Below are 21,458 nucleotides of genomic sequence, written 5' to 3'. Positions count from 1 at the left end.
GTGCCCAAATTTCCACCAATATGGAGGACATCATCTGTCTAAAATGTGATGCACTATATGTCAAGTCTTGTGCATCTTTAAGAAAATGAGATAGACTACATCTAAGGTTATTCAGCAGATATAACCTCATCAAGATGGTTACTATTCCTCTGTATCTTTATCATTTTTAAGCCTATCTGCTCCATCTTTCAAAAGCATTCTTCAAAAATGTAGGGTTGTTAAGTTATATTGCTTTGTATAGTGCACTAATCACCTGAGAGTGCTTGGGCAGGTGTATAGGTGTGTGGTCCCATAGTGTTTTTAGGAAGCGCCAGGTCTTCGGCTTTTTGCAGAACTCAAGAAGTGAGGAGGAGGCTCTGATGTGCTGAGGGAGTTGGTTCCATGTCTTGGGTGCAATGTAGAAGAATGAACAACTTTTTGCTTTTGTGGATGCGGGGAATGTGTGAGAGCGAGGCAGAATGTAGATGTCTGGTGGGTTGGTGAAATTGTATGTGGCGTTCAGGTATTCTGGTCCTATATTGTGTAGGGCTTGGTATGTGTGCATGAGATGTTTGTATTGGCTGCATTTGTGAATGGGGAGCCAGTGAAGCTTCTGGAGGTACGGTGTAAAGGTGTGTATTCCAGGAGGTTAAGTATGAGTCTTGCAGTGGTGTTTTGGATGGTCTGGAGTCTGTGTAGGAGTTGGTTGGGAACTCCAACATACAGACTGTTGCCATAGTCCAGGCTGCTGGTGATAAGTGCTTGTGGGACGGTCCTTCTGGTCTTCTGAGGGAACCATTTCAAAATCTTTCGTAGCATGCGTAAGATGTGGGAGTAGGAGGTGCACACTCCACTGACTTGGGTTGTCTTGTTCAGCTTGTCATCTAGGAGGAGCCCTAGATTTCTTGCGTGGTCTGTGGCCGTTGGACCGAGCTCCAGTGACCACAAGGTGGAGTCCCTTGGGAAGTTCTTGTTGCCTAAGACAGTACGTCTGTCGTGTTGGAGTTAAGCTGCAGGCAGTTTGTTCTCATCCTCCGTACTACTATGGTCAGGCAGTTAGTGAAGTTGGTCCTGGTGGTTGTCTTTCCTGTCAGGGCAAATCCATGAGACAAGAAACATCACTGTGCAATTCACTTCGCACAGCTTCCCTAGAGCAGGGGAATGTGACTTACATCACTTTGTTCTATATCAATGCTTTTATTTTTAAGCTTTCAACCATTATCGTAATGTAAGAGTGGCACCTTGGGGAATTTTCAAGGTGCTGATCGTGTGACTGTGACTTTCAAAGGGCTTGTCAATACATTCTACTTTAATCAAAATAGATTTAAATCACTTTTGGTTTATCACAAAATGTGACAGAATATTAAGACAATGTAACACATCTCTTGTTTTAATAGATTAACATTGCTTTGCTATAATCCTAGCACAAATATATAGAGACAGTGCAATAGCAAAAATATGCAGTATAGTCTTAGAAAACAGTGCAAACAATGTATAGTTACAATAGGTTGCAATGGGGAAACATAGGGATAGGGGCAACGCCAACAAGCCTTGCTAGCTGCAAATCGTGCGCTTAGCGTTTTTGGACGCTGCTGAGGCCCAGGAGGGACCAGGAGGGACCAGGAGGTCGCAAATTGGACCAGCAGAGAGAAGGGACGTCGAGCAAGACAAAGAGCCCTCTCTGAAGCAGGTAGCACCCGGAGAAGTGCCAGAAACAGGCACTACAAGGATGCGTGAAACGGTGCTCGCCGAAGTTGCACAAAGGAGTCCCACGTCGCCGGAGACCAACTTAGAAAGTCGTGCAATGCAGGTTAGAGTGCCGTGGACCCAGGCTTGGCTGTGCACAAAGGATTTCTGCCGGAAGTGCACAGGGGCCGGAGTAGCTGCAAAGTCGCGGTTCCCAGCGAGGTGAGGCAAGGACTTACCTCCACCAAACTTGGACTGAAGAGTCACTGGACTGTGGGGGTCACTTGGACAGAGTCGCTGGATTCGAGGGACCTCGCTCGTCGTGCTGAGAGGAGACCCAAGGGACTGGTAATGCAGCTTTTTGGTGCCTGCGGTTGCAGGGGGGAGATTCCGTCGACCCACGGGAGATTTCTTCAGAGCTTCTGGTGCAGAGAGGAGGCAGACTACCCCCACAGCATGCACAAGCAGGAAAACAGTCGAGAAGGCGGCAGGATCAGCGTTACAGAGTTGCAGTAGTCGTCTTTGCTACTATGTTGCAGGTTTTCAGGCTTCCAGCGCGGTCAGCAGTCGATTCCTTATCAGAAGGTGAAGAGAGAGATGCAGAGGAACTCGGCTGAGCTCATGCATTCGTTATCTAAAGTTTCCCCAGAGACAGAGACCCTAAATAGCCAGAAAAGAGGGTTTGGCTACCTAGGAGAGAGGATAGGCTAGCAACACCTGAAGGAGCCTATCACAAGGAGTCTCTGACGTCACCTGGTGGCACTGGCCACTCAGAGCAGTCCAGTGTGCCAGCAGCACCTCTGTTTCCAAGATGGCAGAGGTCTGGAGCACACTGGAGGAGCTCTGGACACCTCCCAGGGGAGGTGCAGGTCAGGGGAGTGGTCACTCCCCTTTCCTTTGTCCAGTTTCGCGCCAGAGCAGGGCTAAGGGGTCCTCTGAACCGGTGTAGACTGGCTTATGCAGAATTGGGCACATCTGTGCCCAACAAAGCATTTCCAGAGGCTGGGGGAGGCTACTCCTCCCCTGCCTTCACACCATTTTCCAAAGGGAGAGGGTGTAACACCCTCTCTCAGAGGAAGTCCTTTGTTCTGCCATCCTGGGCCAGGCCTGGCTGGACCCCAGGAGGGCAGATGCCTGTCTGAGGGGTTGGCAGCAGCAGCAGCTGCAGTGAAACCCCAGGAAGGGCAGTTTGGCAGTACCAGGGTCTGTGCTACAGACCACTGGGATCATGGGATTGTGCCAACTATGCCAGGATGGTATAGAGGGGGCAATTCCATGATCATAGACATGTTACATGGCCATATTCGGAGTTACCATTGTGAAGCTACATATAGGTAGTGACCTATATGTAGTGCAAGCGTGTAATGGTGTCCCCGCACTCACAAAGTTCAGGGAATTAGCTCTGAACAATGTGGGGGCACCTTGGCTAGTGCCAGGGTGCCCTCACACTAAGTAACTTTGCACCTAACCTTTACCAGGTAAAGGTTAGACATATAGGTGACTTATAAGTTACTTAAGTGCAGTGTAAAATGGCTGTGAAATAACGTGGACGTTATTTCACTCAGGCTGCAGTGGCAAGCCTGTGTAAGAATTGTCAGAGCTCCCTATGGGTGGCAAAAGAAATGCTGCAGCCCATAGGGATCTCCTGGAACCCCAATACCCTGGGTACCTCAGTACCATATACTAGGGAATTATAAGGGTGTTCCAGTAAGCCAATGTAAATTGGTAAAAATGGTCACTAGCCTGTTAGTGACAATTTGGAAAGAAATGAGAGAGCATAACCACTGAGGTTCTGGTTAGCAGAGCCTCAGTGAGACAGTTAGGCACTACACAGGGAACACACACATCTAGGCCAAAAACTTATGAGCACTGGGGTCCTGACTAGCAGGGTCCCAGTGACACATAACAAACATACTGAAAACATAGGGTTTTCACTATGAGCACTGGGCCCTGGCTAGCAGGATCCCAGTGAGACAGTGAAAACACCCTGGCATACACTCACAAAACAGGCCAAAAGTGGGGGTAACAAGGCTAGAAAGAGGCTACTTTCTCACACAACCCCCCCCCCCCCAAACGAAGGACAATAAGGCTAACCTTGGCCAGTTGAGACTTTATTGTCTAAGTGGTGATAAGTAGAGAGTAGCTCTGCAATAGACTGGTTACTCCCTTTATCATCCACTATATGGTTACTTCCCTGTGGGGATGTAAACCACCCTGTTTGAAGTTTTTTAGCTAAGCAACAATGTGAAGATGTATTTTCAGAGTTTCTATCAATATGTTTTAGTTTAGAGCAGTGGGGATTGTCCACTGAACCTATTTGTAGTGATGGAAATGCCAGACAGGGATGCTGTCTCAGAAAAGCCATAGCTGGGCAAAAACTTTGTCCATATGGCTGGAAGAGAGAACAGGGATGCTGTTTCTCTTGAGTTGGAGCAGGGCAGGAATGCTGTCCTATGAGCTCCACACTAGGGCAGGGATGCTGTCCTAAGTGTTGTGAGGCAGTGCAGGGTTTCTGCACTAAAGTTTCTCTGGGGGGGTTGGAGGGATGCTCCATGTTAACTAAAATGGTGCTCTTTTTCTCACCAATGTTAGTTATCCCACAGAGAGGTACTTCTACCTCAGGGAGTCCAGCTTTGCCAGCTGATGATTCCCTTGGAACAGGTGCCACCCCAGGAGAGGTTTCTCCCACCACAGGAATGCTATCCTGAATGGGAGGGTGGTTAGGGGATACTGTGATACCTTTTTTACCTGTTGATGGAGAGGGATCCTGAGTTTTCAGGCCTTCTCTCCTTTGCTTTTTCATTTCAGTAGAAATGAGAGGGAACAATTCCTCAGGGATGCCCAGCATGGCTGCATGGGCATAAAACTCTACATCAGCCCAACCTGAGGCCTCTAGGTCATTACCTAAGAGACAGTCTACAGGTAAGCTAGGTGATACCACCACCTGCTTAGGGCCAGTAACTCCACCCCAACTAAACTGAATTATAGCTAAGGGAAGAAACTTAGTGGAGTTATGGACATCAATAATCTTATACTGTTGTCCAATGATGTGTTGATCAGGGTGCACTAGGTTTTCAGTCACCAAAGTGATACTGGCACCTGTGTCCCTGTAGGCCAAGGCCTCAACACCATTTATTGAAACTGCCTGCCTGTACTTATCCATTGTAATGGGACAAGCAGCCAGTGTGGCAAGGCCAATGCCACTAGGTGAGACAGAAACTGTCTTGGGACTGACTACCCCAGTTTCTATGATGGACCCATAAGTGAACCCAACTACACCCTTAACTTGACTGTTGCCAGCAGTCCCACCACTAGTACCACTACTGCTAGGGGCACTAGAGCTTGATGTATTAGTGGTGGTAGGCTCAGGGGGTTTACCTGGACAGGACTTATCCCCTGGCCTATGGCCTCTGTTTTTACACACAAAGCACCAAGGCTTTTTAATGTGTGTGGGTTGAGAAGAAGAGGAAGAATTAGTTTTATCCCCACCCTCTGAAGAGTGTTTAAGATTTGAAGTGGGATCTTTGGTTTTACCCTTATCCCCATGCTTATCTTGAGATTTTTCACCATCTTTCTTATTATTGCCATCTTTGTCACCCCCTGTATGAACTTTTCTGTTCACCCTTGTTCTGACCCATTTGTCTGCCTTCTTTCCCAATTCTTGGGGAGAGGTCAGATCAGAGTCTACCAGGTACTGGTGCAACAAATCAGACACACAATTATTAAGTATATGCTCTCTCAGGATTGTGTTATACAGGCTTTCATAATCAGTAACTTTACTGCCATGTAACCACCCCTCCAAGGCCTTCACTGAATGGTCAATGAAATCAACTCAGTCTTGTGAAGACTCCTTTTTGGTCTCTCTGAACTTTATCCTGTATTGTTCAGTGGTTAAGCCATAACCATCCAGGAGTGCATTCTTAAGAACTGTAAAATTATTGGCATCACTTTCTTTCACAGTAAGGAGCCTATCCCTACCTTTTCCACTAAATTATAGCCATAGGATAGCAGCCCACTGCCTTTGAGGGACATCTTGTACAACACAGGCCCTCTCAAGTGCAGCAAACCACTTGTTAATGTCATCCCCCTCCTTGTAAGGGGGAACTATCTTGTGCAGATTCCTGGAATCATGCTCTTTTGCAGGATGACTATGGGGAATACTGCTGCTGCCACCATGGGTTTCTAAACCCAGTTTCTGTCTCTCCTTCTCTACTTCTAAAGTCTGTCTATCCAAATCCAGCTGTTGCTTCTTGAGCTTCAGTCTGGTTTGTTCCACTCTCAATCTATTGAGCTCCCTTTCTAACAATCTGTCATCAGGGTGGGTGGGAGGGACATTCTTTGAAACAGAAGTATGGTGAGAATGGACAGAAGGAGACCTGTCCCTTACAGAAGCCACCCTAACAGCTTGGCTAACAGAAACATCACTACCAGTATGGTGAGAATAAATGCTTTTGCTATGATGTGAGACAACACTATTTATATGGTGTGGCTCATCATCATTACCAACTATTCTAGACTGTCTAGTAATGGGCAGGCTAGGAAGTTTCTTTCCTGAATCTTTTCCTGGGGGAGTCCCTGAATCAGATTGAGAACCATTAGCTACTTTTTCTACAGATTGGGCACTTATGGCCTTATCCTGTACTCTAAGCATGTTAATCAACAGTTCTAAGGAAGGATTCTTCCCTACACTCAAACCTCTCTCTATGCAGAGATTCCTTGCTCCTTTCCAGCTAAGGTGATCATATGCAAGTTTGGACAGATCAACATTTTGGCCTGTGCCAGACATTTTTAGAGAGAGTTAAAGTGATAGTAAAAGATAAAAAGTTTGTCAGAGCTTTTAGAAAGACAGAGAAAAAAAACTTTTAAAACTTTTTAGAACTTTTTAGAAAGTTAGAAGTACTTTTCAGCACTTAGAAAAGAGTGAAAAGAGGAAATGCAAAACTTTTTGGCTATGTGTATATACACTGACCTTGTTTTGTATATTTTTCTCTTATGAAAAGTACAATGACAAGAGTGGTAAGTAGTCTCAAAGCACTTATCCCACCGCTGCACAACCAATGTAGGAGGCTGGACTGGCTTGTAGTGAGTACCAAGGGGTACTTGCACCTTGCACCAGGCCCAGTTATCCCTTATTAGTGTATAGGGTGTCTAGCAGCTTAGGCTGATAGATAATGGTAGCTTAGCAGAGCAGCTTAGGCTGAACTAGGAGACGTGTGAAGCTACTACAGTACCACTTAGTGTCATATGCACAATATCATAAGAAAACACAATACACAGTTATACTAAAAATAAAGGTACTTTATTTTTATGACAATATGCCAAAGTATCTTAGAGTGTACCCTCAGTGAGAGGATAGGAAATATACCCAAGATATATATACACAATAGCAAAAATATGCAGTATAGTCTTAGAAAACAGTGCAAACAATGTATAGTTACAATAGGATGCAATGGGGAAACATAGGGATAGGGGCAACACAAACCATATACTCCAAAAGTGGAATGCGAACCACGAATGGACCCCAAACCTATGTGACCTTGTAGAGGGTCGCTGGGACTATTAGAAAATAGTGAGAGTTAGAAAAATAACCCTCCCCAAGACCCTGAAAAGTGAGCGCAAAGTGCACTAAAGTTCCCCTAAGGACAAAGAAGTCGTGTTAGAGGAATAATGCAGGAAAGACACAAACCAACAATGCAACAACAGTGGATTTCCAATCTAGGGTACCTGTGGAACAAGGGGACCAAGTCCAAAAGTCACAAGCAAGTCGGAGATGGGCAAATGCCCAGGAAAGGCCAGCTGCGGGTGCAAAGAAGCTTCTACTGGACAGAAGAAGCTGAGGTTTCTGCAGGAACTAAAAGGGCTAGAGACTTCCCCTTTGGTGGACGGATCCCTCTCGCCGTGGAAAGTTGTGCAGAAGTGTTTTCCCGCCGAAAGAACGCCAACAAGCCTTGCTAGCTGCAAATTATGCGGTTAGCGTTTTTGGACGCTGCTGAGGCCCAGGAGGGACCAGGAGGTCGCAAATTAGACCAGCAAAGAGAGGGGACGTCGAGCAAGACAAAGAGCCCTCTCAGCAGCAGGTAGCACCCGGAGAAGTGCCAGAAAGAGGCACTACGAGGATGTGTGAAACGGTGTTTGCCGAAGTTGCACAAAGGAGTCCCACGTCGCCGGAGACCAACTTAGAAAGTCGTGCAATGCAGGTTAGAGTGCCGTGGACCCAGGCTTGGCTGTGCACAAAGGATTTCTGCCGGAAGTGCACAGGGGCCGGAGTAGCTGCAAAGTCGCGGTTCCCAGCAATGCAGCCCAGCGAGGTGAGGCAAGGACTTACCTCCACCAAACTTGGACTGAAGAGTCACTGGACTGTGGGGGCCACTTGCACAGAGTCGCTGGATTCGAGGGACCTCGCTCGTTGTGCTGAGAGGAGACCCAAGGGACCGGTAATGCAGCTTTTTGGTGCCTGCGGTTGCAGGGGGAAGATTCCGTCGACCCACGGGAGATTTCTTCGGAGCTTCTGGTGCAGAGAAGAGGCAGACTACCCCCACAGCATGCACAAGCAGGAAAACAGTCGAGAAGGCGGCAGGATCAGCGTTACAGAGTTGCAGTAGTCGTCTTTGCTACTATGTTGCAGGTTTGCAGGCTTCCAGCGCGGTCAGCAGTCGATTCCTTATCAGAAGGTGAAGAGAGAGATGCAGAGGAACTCGGCTGAGCTCATGCATTCGTTATCTAAAGTTTCCCCAGAGACAGAGACCCTAAATAGCCAGAAAAGAGGGTTTGGCTACCTAGGAGAGAGGATAGGCTAGCAACACCTGAAGGAGCCTATCACAAGGAGTCTCTGACGTCACCTGGTGGCACTGGCCACTCAGAGCAGTCCAGTGTGCCAGCAGCACCTCTGTTTCCAAGATGGCAGAGGTCTGGAGCACACTGGAGGAGCTCTGGACACCTCCCAGGGGAGTGGTCACTCCCCTTTCCTTTGTCCAGTTTCGCGCCAGAGCAGGGCTAAGGGGTCCCCTGAACCGGTGTAGACTGGCTTATGCAGAATTGGGCACATCTGTGCCCAACAAAGCATTTCCAGAGGCTGGGGGAGGCTACTCCTCCCCTGCCTTCACACCATTTTCCAAAGGGAGAGGGTGTAACACCCTCTCTCAGAGGAAGTCCTTTGTTCTGCCATCCTGGGCCAGGCCTGGCTGGACCCCAGGAGGGCAGATGCCTGTCTGAGGGGTTGGCAGCAGCAGCAGCTGCAGTGAAACCCCAGGAAGGGCAGTTTGGCAGTACCAGGGTCTGTGCTACAGACCACTGGGATCATGGGATTGTGCCAACTATGCCAGGATGGTATAGAGGGGGCAATTCCATGATCATAGACATGTTACATGGCCATATTCGGAGTTACCATTGTGAAGCTACATATAGGTAGTGACCTATATGTAGTGCACGCGTGTAATGGTGTCCCCGCACTCACAAAGTTCAGGGAATTGGCTCTGAACAATGTGGGGGCACCTTGGCTAGTGCCAGGGTGCCCTCACACTAAGTAACTTTGCACCTAACCTTTACCAGGTAAAGGTTAGACATATAGGTGACTTATAAGTTACTTAAGTGCAGTGTAAAATGGCTGTGAAATAACGTGGACGTTATTTCACTCAGGCTGCAGTGGCAGGCCTGTGTAAGAATTGTCAGAGCTCCCTATGGGTGGCAAAAGAAATGCTGCAGCCCATAGGGATCTCCTGGAACCCCAATACCCTGGGTACCTCAGTACCATATACTAGGGAATTATAAGGGTGTTCCAGTAAGCCAATGTAAATTGGTAAAAATGGTCACTAGCCTGTTAGTGACAATTTGGAAAGAAATGAGAGAGCATAACCACTGAGGTTCTGGTTAGCAGAGCCTCAGTGAGACAGTTAGGCACTACACAGGGAACACACACATCTAGGCCACAAACTGATGAGCACTGGGGTCCTGATTAGCAGGGTCCCAGTGACACATAACAAACATACTGAAAACATAGGGTTTTCACTATGAGCACTGGGCCCTGGCTAGCAGGATCCCAGTGAGACAGTGAAAACACCCTGGCATACACTCACAAAACAGGCCAAAAGTGGGGGTAACAAGGCTAGAAAGAGGCTACTTTCTCACACACCTCCACTGAAGTTTCCATGAGATGGATATGTTCATGATTCTAGCCAAAGTCTTCATTAAATAAATAGAATTAAAAACATCATGCAAAGTAGCCCTGGAGTCACAGGCTGATACTTGAATCTTTTACATTGTTGCTCTATCCTTCGACAGAAGAGGCGAACCGCAAAATTCATGTGAGTAGCCGAGCCAGAGCTCAAACAGGGGTCTGGCTTGCCCTTAAGAGCTTAGCTACAAACCGAGCAACTGAAATCGTAACATGGGAAACATTAATTTTATAAATCACATCATAAACAGTAGCCACACAACGTAATAGACAGCAGTTACATAGTAGTAAAAGACAGCAGCCACATGACACGATGTACATCTGCCACATATCACAGAAGCAGCTGCGATAACAAACTGCAAGTGCAAAATACATAGCATAGACAGCAGCAGATATTTATTACAACAGAATCTTAACCACGCAATACATTCAAAACGCAGTCTTTACCATGCGTGTCACTACCAGGCATATAACTTCACCCGCATGTCATTACCACCCATCCCTTTACAATACGTTATTGGCATATATAATTACTGTAGGAAGGTAGCCTCTTTCTAGCATTGTTACCCCCACTTTTGGCCTGTTTGTGAGTATATGTCTGGGTGCTTTTACTGTCACACTGGGATCCTGCTAGCCATGACCCCAGTGCTCATAGTGAAAACCCTATTTGTCAGTGTGTTTTGCCTGTCTCACTGGGATCCTGCTAGCCAGTACCCCGGCGCTCATAGTTTGTGGCCTGAATGTGTACACCTGTGTAGTGCCTAACTGTGTCACTGAGGTTCTGCTAACCAGAACCTCAGTGCTTATGCTCTCTCTGCCTTTAGATTTGTCACTATAGGCGAGTGACCACTTTTACCAATCTCAATTGGCACACTGGAACACCCTTAGAATTCCCTAGTATATGGTACCTAGGAACCCACGGCATTGGGGTTCCAGGAGATCCCTGTGGGCTGCAGCATTTCTTTTGCCACCCATAGGGAGCTCAGACAAATCTTTACACAGGACTGCCACTGCAGCCTGAGTGAAATAATGCACACGTTATTTCACAGCCATTTTCACTGCACTTAAGTAACCTATAAGTCACCTATATGTCTAACCTTCACTTGGTGAAGGTTAGGTGCAAAGTTACTAAGTGTGAGGGCACCTTTGCACTGGCAAAGCTGCCCCCATATAGTTCAGGGCTATTTCTCCGGACTTTGTGAGTGCGGGGACACCATTACACGTGTGCACTACATATAGGTCAATACCTATTGTAGCTTCACAATGGTAACTCCGAATATGGCCATGTAACATGTCTAAGATCATGGAATTGTCCACTAATGCCAAATCTAGTATTGGGGTGCCAATCCCATGCATCCCCTGGGCTCCACTATGGACCCCGGGTACTGCCAAACCAGCTCTCTGGGGTTTTCTCTGCAGCTACCGCTGCTGCCCAACCACAGACAGGGTTCTGCCCTCCTGGGGTCTGGGCAGCCCAGTCCCAGGAAGGAAGAACAAAGGATTTCCTCTGGGAGAGGGTGTTACACCCTCTCCCTTTGGAAATAGGTGTTAAAGGCTGAGGAGGGGTAGCCTCTCCCAGCCTCTGGAAATGCTTTGAAGGGCACAGATGGTGCCCTCCTTGCATAAGCCAGTCTACACTGGTTTAGGGAACCCCCAGTCCCTGCTCGGGCGTGACACTGGACAAAGGAAATGGGAGAGACCACTTCCCTGTCCATCACCACCCCAGGGATGGTGCCCACAGCCCCTCCAGTGTGTCCCAGACCTCTGCCATCTTGGAGAGGTGTGAGGGCACTCTGGAGGCCTCTGAATGGCCAGTGCCAGCAGGTGCAGTCAGAGACCCCTCCTGATAGGTGCTTTCCTGACTAGGTGGCCAATCTTCCTATGAGGGCTATTTAGGGTCTCTCCTGTGGGCTTTTCCTCAGATAACGACTTACAAGAATTCACCAGAGTTCCTCCATACCTCTTTCTTCAACTTCTGCCAAGGAGCGACTGCTGACTGCTCCAGGATGCCTGCAAAACTCCAACAAAGTAGCAAGAAGACTACCAGCGACATTGTAGCACCTAATCCTGCTGGCTTTCTCGACTGTTTCCCAGTGGTGCATGCTTTGGGGGCTGGCTGCCTTCGTCCTGCACTGGAAGCCATGAAGAAATCTCCTGTGGGTTGACGGAATCTTCCCCTTGCTCCAGCAGGCATCAGCGTTACTGGTACTCTGGGTCCCCTCTCATCCTAATGAGCATAGCCCCTGGAACACAGGTAGTAGACCCAAGAGACCAAGACTGTCCATTGGTCCAACTGTCCAAATTTGGAGGAGGTAAGTCCTTGACTCCCCTCTCCAGACAGTAATACTGTGCTCTGCATGATCTGCAGCTGCTAGGGCTTCTGTGCACCTTTCCAAGGAATCTTTCATGCACAGCCAAGCCCAGGTCCCCAGCACTCGGTCCTGCTTTGCTCAACTCCCTGAGTTGACCTCCAGCTACGTGGGACCCTCTTTGGCAGAGTTGAGATGACCGCCATGCTCAGTCTTCCTAAACCTGTGTTCAAGGACTTCTGCGGGTGCTACCTTCTTGTGCGTGAGCTCTCTATATCGCTGATGGCCTCTTCCATCTCCTCTCCCAAGTGGTGATATCCTGGTCCTTCCTGGGCCCAGGCAGGACCCTTTTTCTTTAACTGCAACTCTTGCATCTAGCAAGGCTTGTTTGCTGTCCTTTGACAAAAAAACAACTCTGCATCCTCCAGTACTCCATGGAACATCTTCTTCATGAAGGAGAAGTTCCTAGCACCTTTTGTTGCTGCAGAATCTTCAGCTTCTTCTATCCAGAGGCAGCCATTTTGCACCTTCATCCAGGGGTTTTTGGGCTCCTGCCCCCCTGGACACTTTCATGACTCTTGGACTTGGTCCCCTTCCTTTGCAGGTCCTCAGGTCCAGGAATCCGTCTTCAGTGCTTTGCAGTCTAGTCTGTGTTGGTCTTTGCAAAATCCACTATCACGAGTTTAGTGTGTTTCTGGGGAGATAGTAGTACTTTACTCCTACTTTCCAGGGCCTGAGGGTGGGGTATCTTGGACACCCTTAGTGTTTTCGTACACTCCCAGCGACCCTCTACACACTACACTAGCCTAGGGGTCCATTCATGGTTCGAATTCCACTTTCTTAGTATATGGCTTGTGCTGCCCCTAGGCCTATTGCATCCTATGGTGTTCTACAGTGTTTGCACTACTTTCTGACTGTTTTACTTACCTGATTTTGGTTTTTGTCTATATTTTGTGTATTTTACTTACCTCCTAAGGGAGTATATACTCTGAGATATTTTTGGCACATTGTCAATAAAATAAAGTTCCCCAGAAACACACTAAACTTGTGATAGAGGATTCTGCAAAGCCCACAACAGACAGCAAAGCACTGAAGACGGATTCCTGGACCGATGGACCTGCAAAGGAAGGGGACCAAGTCTAAGAGTTGTGAAAGTGTCCAGGGGGCAGGAGCCCACTAAACCCCGGATGAAGGTGCAAATTGGTTGCCTCCAGATGGAAGAAGCTAGAGATTCTGTAACAACGAAAGGTGCTAGGAACTTCTCCTTCAGTGCTGTGGCAGATGGCGCTCGCATAGTTGCGGTTACGCCACGCCCACCTCCGGTGCCGGCAGACTCGAAATTCGAGAGCGGACTGAGGACATGCAGGATGCCCCAGCCCTGAAAGTGAAGCCCATTGTTATTTTTCTGCCCCGTATCGGAGGGCACCAGGGGGGGCTCCCCTGGACTGAAACTCTTCGCACTCCTTCTATGCGAAGCGGAGCAGGGACGTGGAAACGCCGCGCCGCGCTTTTCCGTGCTGATTGCCCTGCAGGCTGAGGTCACATCTAGGAGTTTGGCGCACCCCAGCCTGTCAGCGTTTGCCTGCATCCGACTCGCTACTGGATCAGAGCCCCCGTGCCTCCCCTCGTTCCTGGGGAGCGCGAAGAAGTGGCAGGAGGGGGAGAAAACAAAAGATTAAAAGGCCAATGGAGGATACCTCGAGCCAGAAGTGGCTGGGACCAACCAAGGCAGTACAACATAACACAACCAGGTACCGGGTCTGTTGCAAGAGGCTCCACAAGGCAATATTTTGTTTTTTTTCTATAGGATCAGCCTTTTTTACAGTCCAAACTGACTTCTATTGATTCACAACCTTGATTTTTTTTTTTTTGTGTGAACCAGCTCATGTATAGGATATGGACATTACATGAATGGGACTGTGCTGAATTTCAAAACTAGAGCTCATAGGAGTGATGATATTTGGGAGCACCCAGACTGAAACTGAGTTCAGAATTGAACTGGATAAGACATGCTCCGTGAAAACCTTTGGCGTGTTATTGTTGAGCACACAAACTGGGCTAGCACATTTTGAGAGAACCTGTGATTCAATTATCAACAATCTCATTGTCATCATAGCACCCAAAAATAGCCGAAACCCTGGTGAAATGGCCACTGGTAATAAACGGCAAACTCTAACGCTTGGGAAAATAAGCGGGAAACAGGCTATCGGAACAAGTAGGGAAGCAAAAAGCAATGCCTTCCTATTGTCTCCCACCGGGGGAAAGGAAACACAGCCTATAATTACGGGCTTTTGGAAGGTAGGCATACAAGAGGGCAATCTCGCGCATTTCTCCCCCACCCGAAGTAGGTATGCAAACGACATCAGGCATGAAACAGGTGGCCGACAGAGAAGGGAAAGAGTTACATGAGATTGGAAGTCAGGAGAAGGACTTCCTTTCGGACTGGCAGCAAGCTTCTGTGGCCTTGGAAGTCTCTGAAGGGGCAGTGTTCAAGGGGGGAAAGGAGCCCGCAAGGCCTCCAAAAGACATAGAGATATTTACGGCCCTCGAAGGGAATCCTCAACTTGGACTCAAAGAACAGGAAAATTGTACCCTATCCAAAGCCACTCAAGAAGTTACTTGGATATCAAAGGATTCTGCAGGGAATTCAGCTCAGATGGCCCAGGCATTTAGTCAAGGGTCTGAAACAATCATAGCAAAGGAGAGGGGGCCAGAATGGAGGGGACAACATTTACTCTTTAACAGAGGACTCAGACTCCACTAACAGTGATCTAGGGTCACGTGAAAGCAGAGACAGTATCTCTTCCGAATCTGTTAGCTTTCTATCCCTCGCAGAGTCCATGGTGTGACAGCGGCAGCAGAAAAGCAAGGGGCCGGTCCCCAGTGGAGTTAGTGCAGAGCCTTCAGCCCAGACCCGGAAAACACTCAAATGGGACTATTCAGGCACAAATCTAATGAGCACAGTAGAGACCCATACCTCCCAGAACACAGCAAAGATGGCTGATGAATTGGTACGTGGCCCAGCCCATACAACTGATGATCGACATACAGATTCTGAAATGTTACAGTCTATATATAATTCAATAAAGGAACTACAAACTGAGATGAGCAGAAAGCCACAGAGCACGGTTGGCTACAACACAGCTACAAGGAACAGTGCGTAAGGTGGTCAAATCCTACAAAGAAATTGAAGGGAAACTAAGTTCAATGGAAGTGAGGACATCAGTAGTTGAAGGAGAGATTGAGGCTCTGAGAGCACAAACTACAATGCATGAAGGACAATTAACTGACATTATGTGAAAGCTAGAGGATCAGCACAATAGGCAAAGGAAGAATAATCTGCGCTTTCTTGGCATCAAAGAAGAAGCAGAAGGCAGAAACATTACGGCCTATATGATTAAAGTATTGCAGGAAGCGTTTCCAGAGCTTACCAACTGGGACTGGGAGGCTGAAGTCCAAAGGGTACATAGGTATCCACTAGTACGCCGGGAGGGCCGTAGGGAGGAGGCTAAACACCCTAGAGCTATTCTGGTTTATTTCGGGAACTATCTCTTAAGATAGTCTACTTATGAAAAAGCCCGTCCAGACGCTCTGCGCAGTGGAGGTGGAGCAACTTTTTTCACTCGACCCGACTACTGTCATGTTACTGTGGGGCAAAGGTGGAGGCTGCCGCAGCTGATTAAATCCTTTCAAGATAAAGGGGGAGAAGCGTACTTACTTACTCCCGCTCGCTTTAAGACTGTGTTCAATGGGAAAACTAGATTATTTAATTCAGAGGTTCAGGCTAAAGAGTATTTACTTGGGCTGTAATTAGTATGATGTGAGGAATGTAAGTAGCCCTGTTGGTCTCGAGGGAAGCGTAAGAGGCCGGTCAGCCGGGGTGGGGTAGTGGGCGGTATGGAGTACCTAGGCAATACCAACATTCAGGCCAACGGTGGTCTGACTGCCTCTGGGGGGGTGGGGGACGGAGACGGAGTGGTGGGTTCTTGGGGTGCAGGGTGAGGGGGATGAAAGGAGGGGTATGGGGGAGATGGGGGAATGGGGTGGGGCCAGGTCATTCTGGGGTGGGGGACGGGGGGAAAAGAGTTTTGCAGAGCTATGTATGTTTGTACAAATGTAAGATGGTCACTGGTTAGGTGTAAGGCTAAGCCAGCTAAGTCAGTCAAATGTAATCAATTAAGACTATACACATGTCAAGTATGAGGATAGCAACCATTAATATATGTGGGTTAAATATCCCCCGGAAGAGGAAGAAAACCGCAGATGATTTGCGAACGTTAAAAGCAGATATTTATTGCCTGTAAGAAACACATGTAGAAAAGGCAGATATGAAATTGTTTGAAAGCTTGGGTTCGCGGCTACTAGGCTGTACTGAACAGATGACTAAAACAAAGGGGGTTGCGATTTTGGCAGCTAGGGCTAGCTGCATTGTTAATCGGCAGAAAGTAGATACAATTGGTAGGTAGGTGGGTAATAATGGAGTGTTCAGTCGGTGATGTTAGTTTTACGTTATGTTCATTATACGGCTCAGTGGAAAATGACCCCTCATTATTTGATTTCATATCTGCAGAATTGACACTTTGGCCCGCACCATACATTATCTGTGGTGATTTGAACTTTAACGGGCCATGGGATGGGGCACAGAGCCTAAGAGATATTATAAGGAATAAATATCCGGGGTGGAAGCCCAGAGTTTTTCAGGCTCTTAAGAATAAGCAAAGGGAGGTCGGACTAATAGACGTATGGTCAGCTCTGGAAGGTCCTAAACCAGGATATACCTATTTTTCTGCACCACACAGGAAATTTGCTAGATTGGATTATTTTTTAGTTTCGCCAAAATATTTAGGCGAATTAGAGATTAAGCTATACCCTCGCTTTATGGCGGATCATAACCCACTAGTATTAGTGATTAGGGATAGAGAACGCCAGAGATCTCAGAAGAACTGGACATTCGAGCGTGCTTTGCTGAATGATCCTTTGTATATACAGTACATGAGTGTGCGGTTGAAGGAATTCTTAGATTTAAATATTGAAACAGCCCCAATAGAAATAGTTTGGGATACATTAAAGGCAGTTATACGGGGGGAAACTTTGGGGTACAGTATAAAGCAACGGAAGCAAGCAACAGCTCAGCTTCAGATATATATGGGGGAATTACAGACAGCGGAAGAGCAGCTTATCCGGGGTATTAGGAATGATGTTGGGGTCGAGGACGCCCTACATCAGGTTTCAATTGCAAAAATGACTTTTGGGAATTATTCAACTGAGAGGGTAGCGGAAAAAATAGTAACAAAACGAAGTGAGTGCTATGAATGCAGTGAGGAAGTAGGGCATATATTAGCTCTGCTGACCCGCCAGAGGGCATCTTCAGGCTCAATCGCGCAAGTACAAAATAAGGCAGGGCTGACAGTTACGAGACCTGACTCCATTAGGGAAGCCATCCGGGAATACTACACAGATTTATATGACCCGGCTAATATGGGTCAGGAGCACATCAATAGTCACTGGCTGATGCCGACTAGGTATAGCCAGATTACAGAAGACGATCAAAGAGCACTGGGACAGGAGGTGACAACGGAGGAAATGTTGGGTGCACTTGAGGCACTTCCAAACGGGACGGCTGTGGGGCCAGGCGGCATTCCTTTAGAGTTATATAAACATTTCAAGAAGGTGCTCTCATCAGCTTTGTTGGAATTGATGATTCATGTACAGCTGGGAGGCAACCCCCTCCGTCCTGGGGTTCTGCTAATATTGTAGTATTTTTAAAGAAAGGGAGGAACCCGGTTAGCTTAAACTCATACCGCCCTATCACCATTATGAATAGTGATGCAAACATGTATTCCAAAATATTAGCGACTCAACTGTCTGGATGCATTCGTAAGTTGGTTAGCTGTAACCAACATGGCTTTGTTCACGTTAGGGACACAACTGATCATATAAAGAGGGTTATAGCATTATTTGATGCTACGCTATGATTTTACTGGATGCAGAGAAAGCGTTTGATAGAGTTAACTGAGAGTATCTCTGGGATACATTAAGGATATATGGCTTAGGAGAAAGATTCACCACATCTGTTAAAGCGTTATATAGTGAGACGATACACATCGGGGGAGAACACTCCCATCTCATTAGGATTAAATGGGGTACATGGCAAGGATGTCAATGATCACCCTTATTATTTGCACTATATCTAGATCCTTTCCTGCGATTTTTGGAAAAGAATGTTAATGTTCAGCCAGTTATTCGCTATGGGTGGGCAACAAAAAATGTGGCATATGCAGATGATGTGGCAGTTATAACTGCGAACCCAGATCTTGCCCTGAGAGAAATCGAGGATGCAGCAGAAAATTTTGGGGCAGTCTCTGGCTATTTCCTCAACAGAGACAAGACACAAATAGTTATGAATGAACACTGTAGATTGTCAGATGCATGGAAAGTAGAGCACGCAGTGTACTTAGGGATTGATATTCGACCTCAGGTAGAGGAGGTTGTCCGTTCTTATCTTTTGCCTATTATAGAAAATGCTAGATATAATTTCAGCAGATGGAACAACTTGCATATGACTATTATGGGGCGGTGTAATATGATAAAGCTATAGTTTCTACCTAAAGTATTATATTTATTTCGTGCGATTCCATTGGAATTTGAGAAATCTTGGTTTAGGAAATTAGATCAGCTAATTATTCAGTTTGTTTGTTCATATGGTAAGATATGCAGAGCAAGCGAAAATATGACACTTTCAAGGGGAAAGGGTGGATGGTCCCTCCCCAACTTTAAATTGTATCAGACGGCAGCTGCAATGCAGTATATGCAATCGCTGTTTATAAGCGGAGGGCTGGTAAATGAATGGGAATATGTCCCTAGTATTTATGAGGTATTAATTGGCCCGGCTGCAAAAGGGGCGATGTTTAAGCTTCTGGATCCAAGCTACTTTAAGAAAACTTGGTTTAAAGTCCTCCAGGCAGCTTCCAAAATTTGGGGTCTGTGCCTAAAGAAATATGGGTTGGGAAGGTACAACTATTACACTTTGATCAAAGACAACATGCTCCGCCCTGAGATTTTCCACGACAATATCATGGAGCAGTGGAATCAACAGGGCATACAAAGTCTCGAGATTTTATTGAGGACTCTACAATTATGGCATTTGGAAGCCTTCGGGGGAAATTCAAATTAGCCCAAACGAGCTTTTTCAAATATTTACAAGTAAGGGATTTTTTCTTATGGGAAACTGGTGGACTGTGAGAAAGTAGCCTCTTTCTAGCCTTGTTACCCCCACTTTTGGCCTGTTTGTGAGTGTATGTCAGGGTGTTTTTACTGTCTCACTGGGATCCTGCTAGCCAGGGCCCAGTGCTCATAGTGAAAACCCTATGTTTTCAGTATGTTTGTTATGTGTCACTGGGACCCTGCTAGTCAGGACCCCAGTGCTCATAAGTTTGTGGCCTATATGTATGTGTTCCCTGTGTAGTGCCTAACTGTCTCACTGAGGCTCTGCTAACCAGAACCTCAGTGGTTATGCTCTCTCATTTCATTCAAATTGTCACTAACAGGCTACTGACCAATTTTACCAATTTACATTGGCTTACTGGAACACCCTTATAATTCCCTAGTATATGGTACTGAGGTACCCAGGGTATTGGGGTTCCGGGAGATCCCTATGGGCTGCAGCATTTCTTTTGCCACCCATAGGGAGCTCTGACAATTCTTACACAGGCCTGCCACTGCAGCCTGAGTGAAATAACGTCCACGTTATTTCACAGCCATTTTACACTGCACTTAAGTAACTTATAAGTCACCTATATGTCTAACCTTTACCTGGTAAAGGTTAGGTGCAAAGTTACTTAGTGGGAGGGCACCCTGGCACTAGCCAAGGTGCCCCCACATTGTTCAGAGCCAATTCCCTGAACTTTGTGAGTGCGGGGACACCATTACACGCGTGCACTACATATAGGTCACTACCTATATGTAGCTTCACAATGGTAACTCCGAATATGGCCATGTAACATGTCTAAGGTCATGGAATTGCCCCCTCTATGCCATCCTGGCATTGTTGGCACAATTCGATGATCCCAGTGGTCTGTAGCACAGACTCTGGTACTGCCAAACTGCCTTTCCTGGGGTTTCACTGCAGCTGCTGCTGCTGCCAACCCCTCAGACAGGTTTCTGCCCTCCTGGGGTCAAGCCAGGCTTGTCCCAGGATGGCAGAACAAAGGACTTCCTCTGAGAGAGGGTGTTACACCCTCTCCCTTTGGAAAATGGTGTGAAGGCAGGGGAGGAGTAGCCTCCCCCAGCCTCTGGAAATGCTTTCTTGGGCACAGATTTGCCCAATTCTGCATAAGCCAGTCTACACCGGTTCAGGGACCCCTTAGCCCCTGCTCTGGCGCGAAACTGGACAAAGGAAAGGGGAGTGACCACTCCTCTGACCTGCACCTCCCCTGGGAGGTGTCCAGAGCTCCTCCAGTGTGCTCCAGACCTCTGCCATCTTGGAAACAGAGGTGCTGCTGGCACACTGGACTGCTCTGAGTGGCCAGTGCCACCAGGTGACATCAGAGACTCCTTGTGATAGGCTCCTTCAGGTGTTGCTAACCTATCCTCCCTCCTAGGTAGCCAAACCCTCTTTTCTGGCTATTTAGGGTCTCTGTCTCTGGGGAAACTTTAGATAACGAATGCAAGAGCTCATCCGAGTTCCTCTGCATCTCTCTCTTCACCTTCTGCCAAGGAATCGACTGCTGACCGCGCTGGAAGCCTGCAACACTGCAACAAAGTAGCAAAGACGACTACTGCAACTCTGTAACGCTGATCCTGCCGCCTTTTCGACTGTTTTCCTGGTGGTGCATGCTGTGGGGGTAGTCTGCCTCCTCTCTGCACTAGAAGCTCCGAAGAAATCTCCCGTGGGTCGACGGAATCTTCCCCCTGCAACCGCAGGCACCAAAAAGCTGCATTACCGGTCCCTTGGGTCTCCTCTCAGCACGACGAGCGAGGTCCCTCGAATCCAGCAACTCTGTCCAAGTGACTCCCACAGTCCAGTGACTCTTCAGTCCAAGTTTGGTGGAGGTAAGTCCTTGCCTCACCTCGCTGGGCTGCATTGCTGGGAACCGCGACTTTTGCAGCTACTCCGGCCCCTGTGCACTTCCGGCGGAAATCCTTTGTGCACAGCCAAGCCTGGGTCCACGGCACTCTAACCTGCATTGCACGACTTTCTAAGTTGGTCTCCGGCGACGTGGGACTCCTTTGTGTAACTTCGGTTGAGCACCATTTCACGCATCCTCGTAGTGCCTGTTTCTGGCACTTCTCCGGGTGCTACCTGCTGCTGAGAG

This window comes from Pleurodeles waltl, chromosome 7 (assembly GCF_031143425.1).
Source record: "Pleurodeles waltl isolate 20211129_DDA chromosome 7, aPleWal1.hap1.20221129, whole genome shotgun sequence".
In the NCBI taxonomy this organism is placed as follows: domain Eukaryota; kingdom Metazoa; phylum Chordata; class Amphibia; order Caudata; family Salamandridae; genus Pleurodeles; species Pleurodeles waltl.
The sequence above is the reverse complement of the archived record's forward strand: the minus strand, read 5'-3'. Positions refer to the sequence as shown.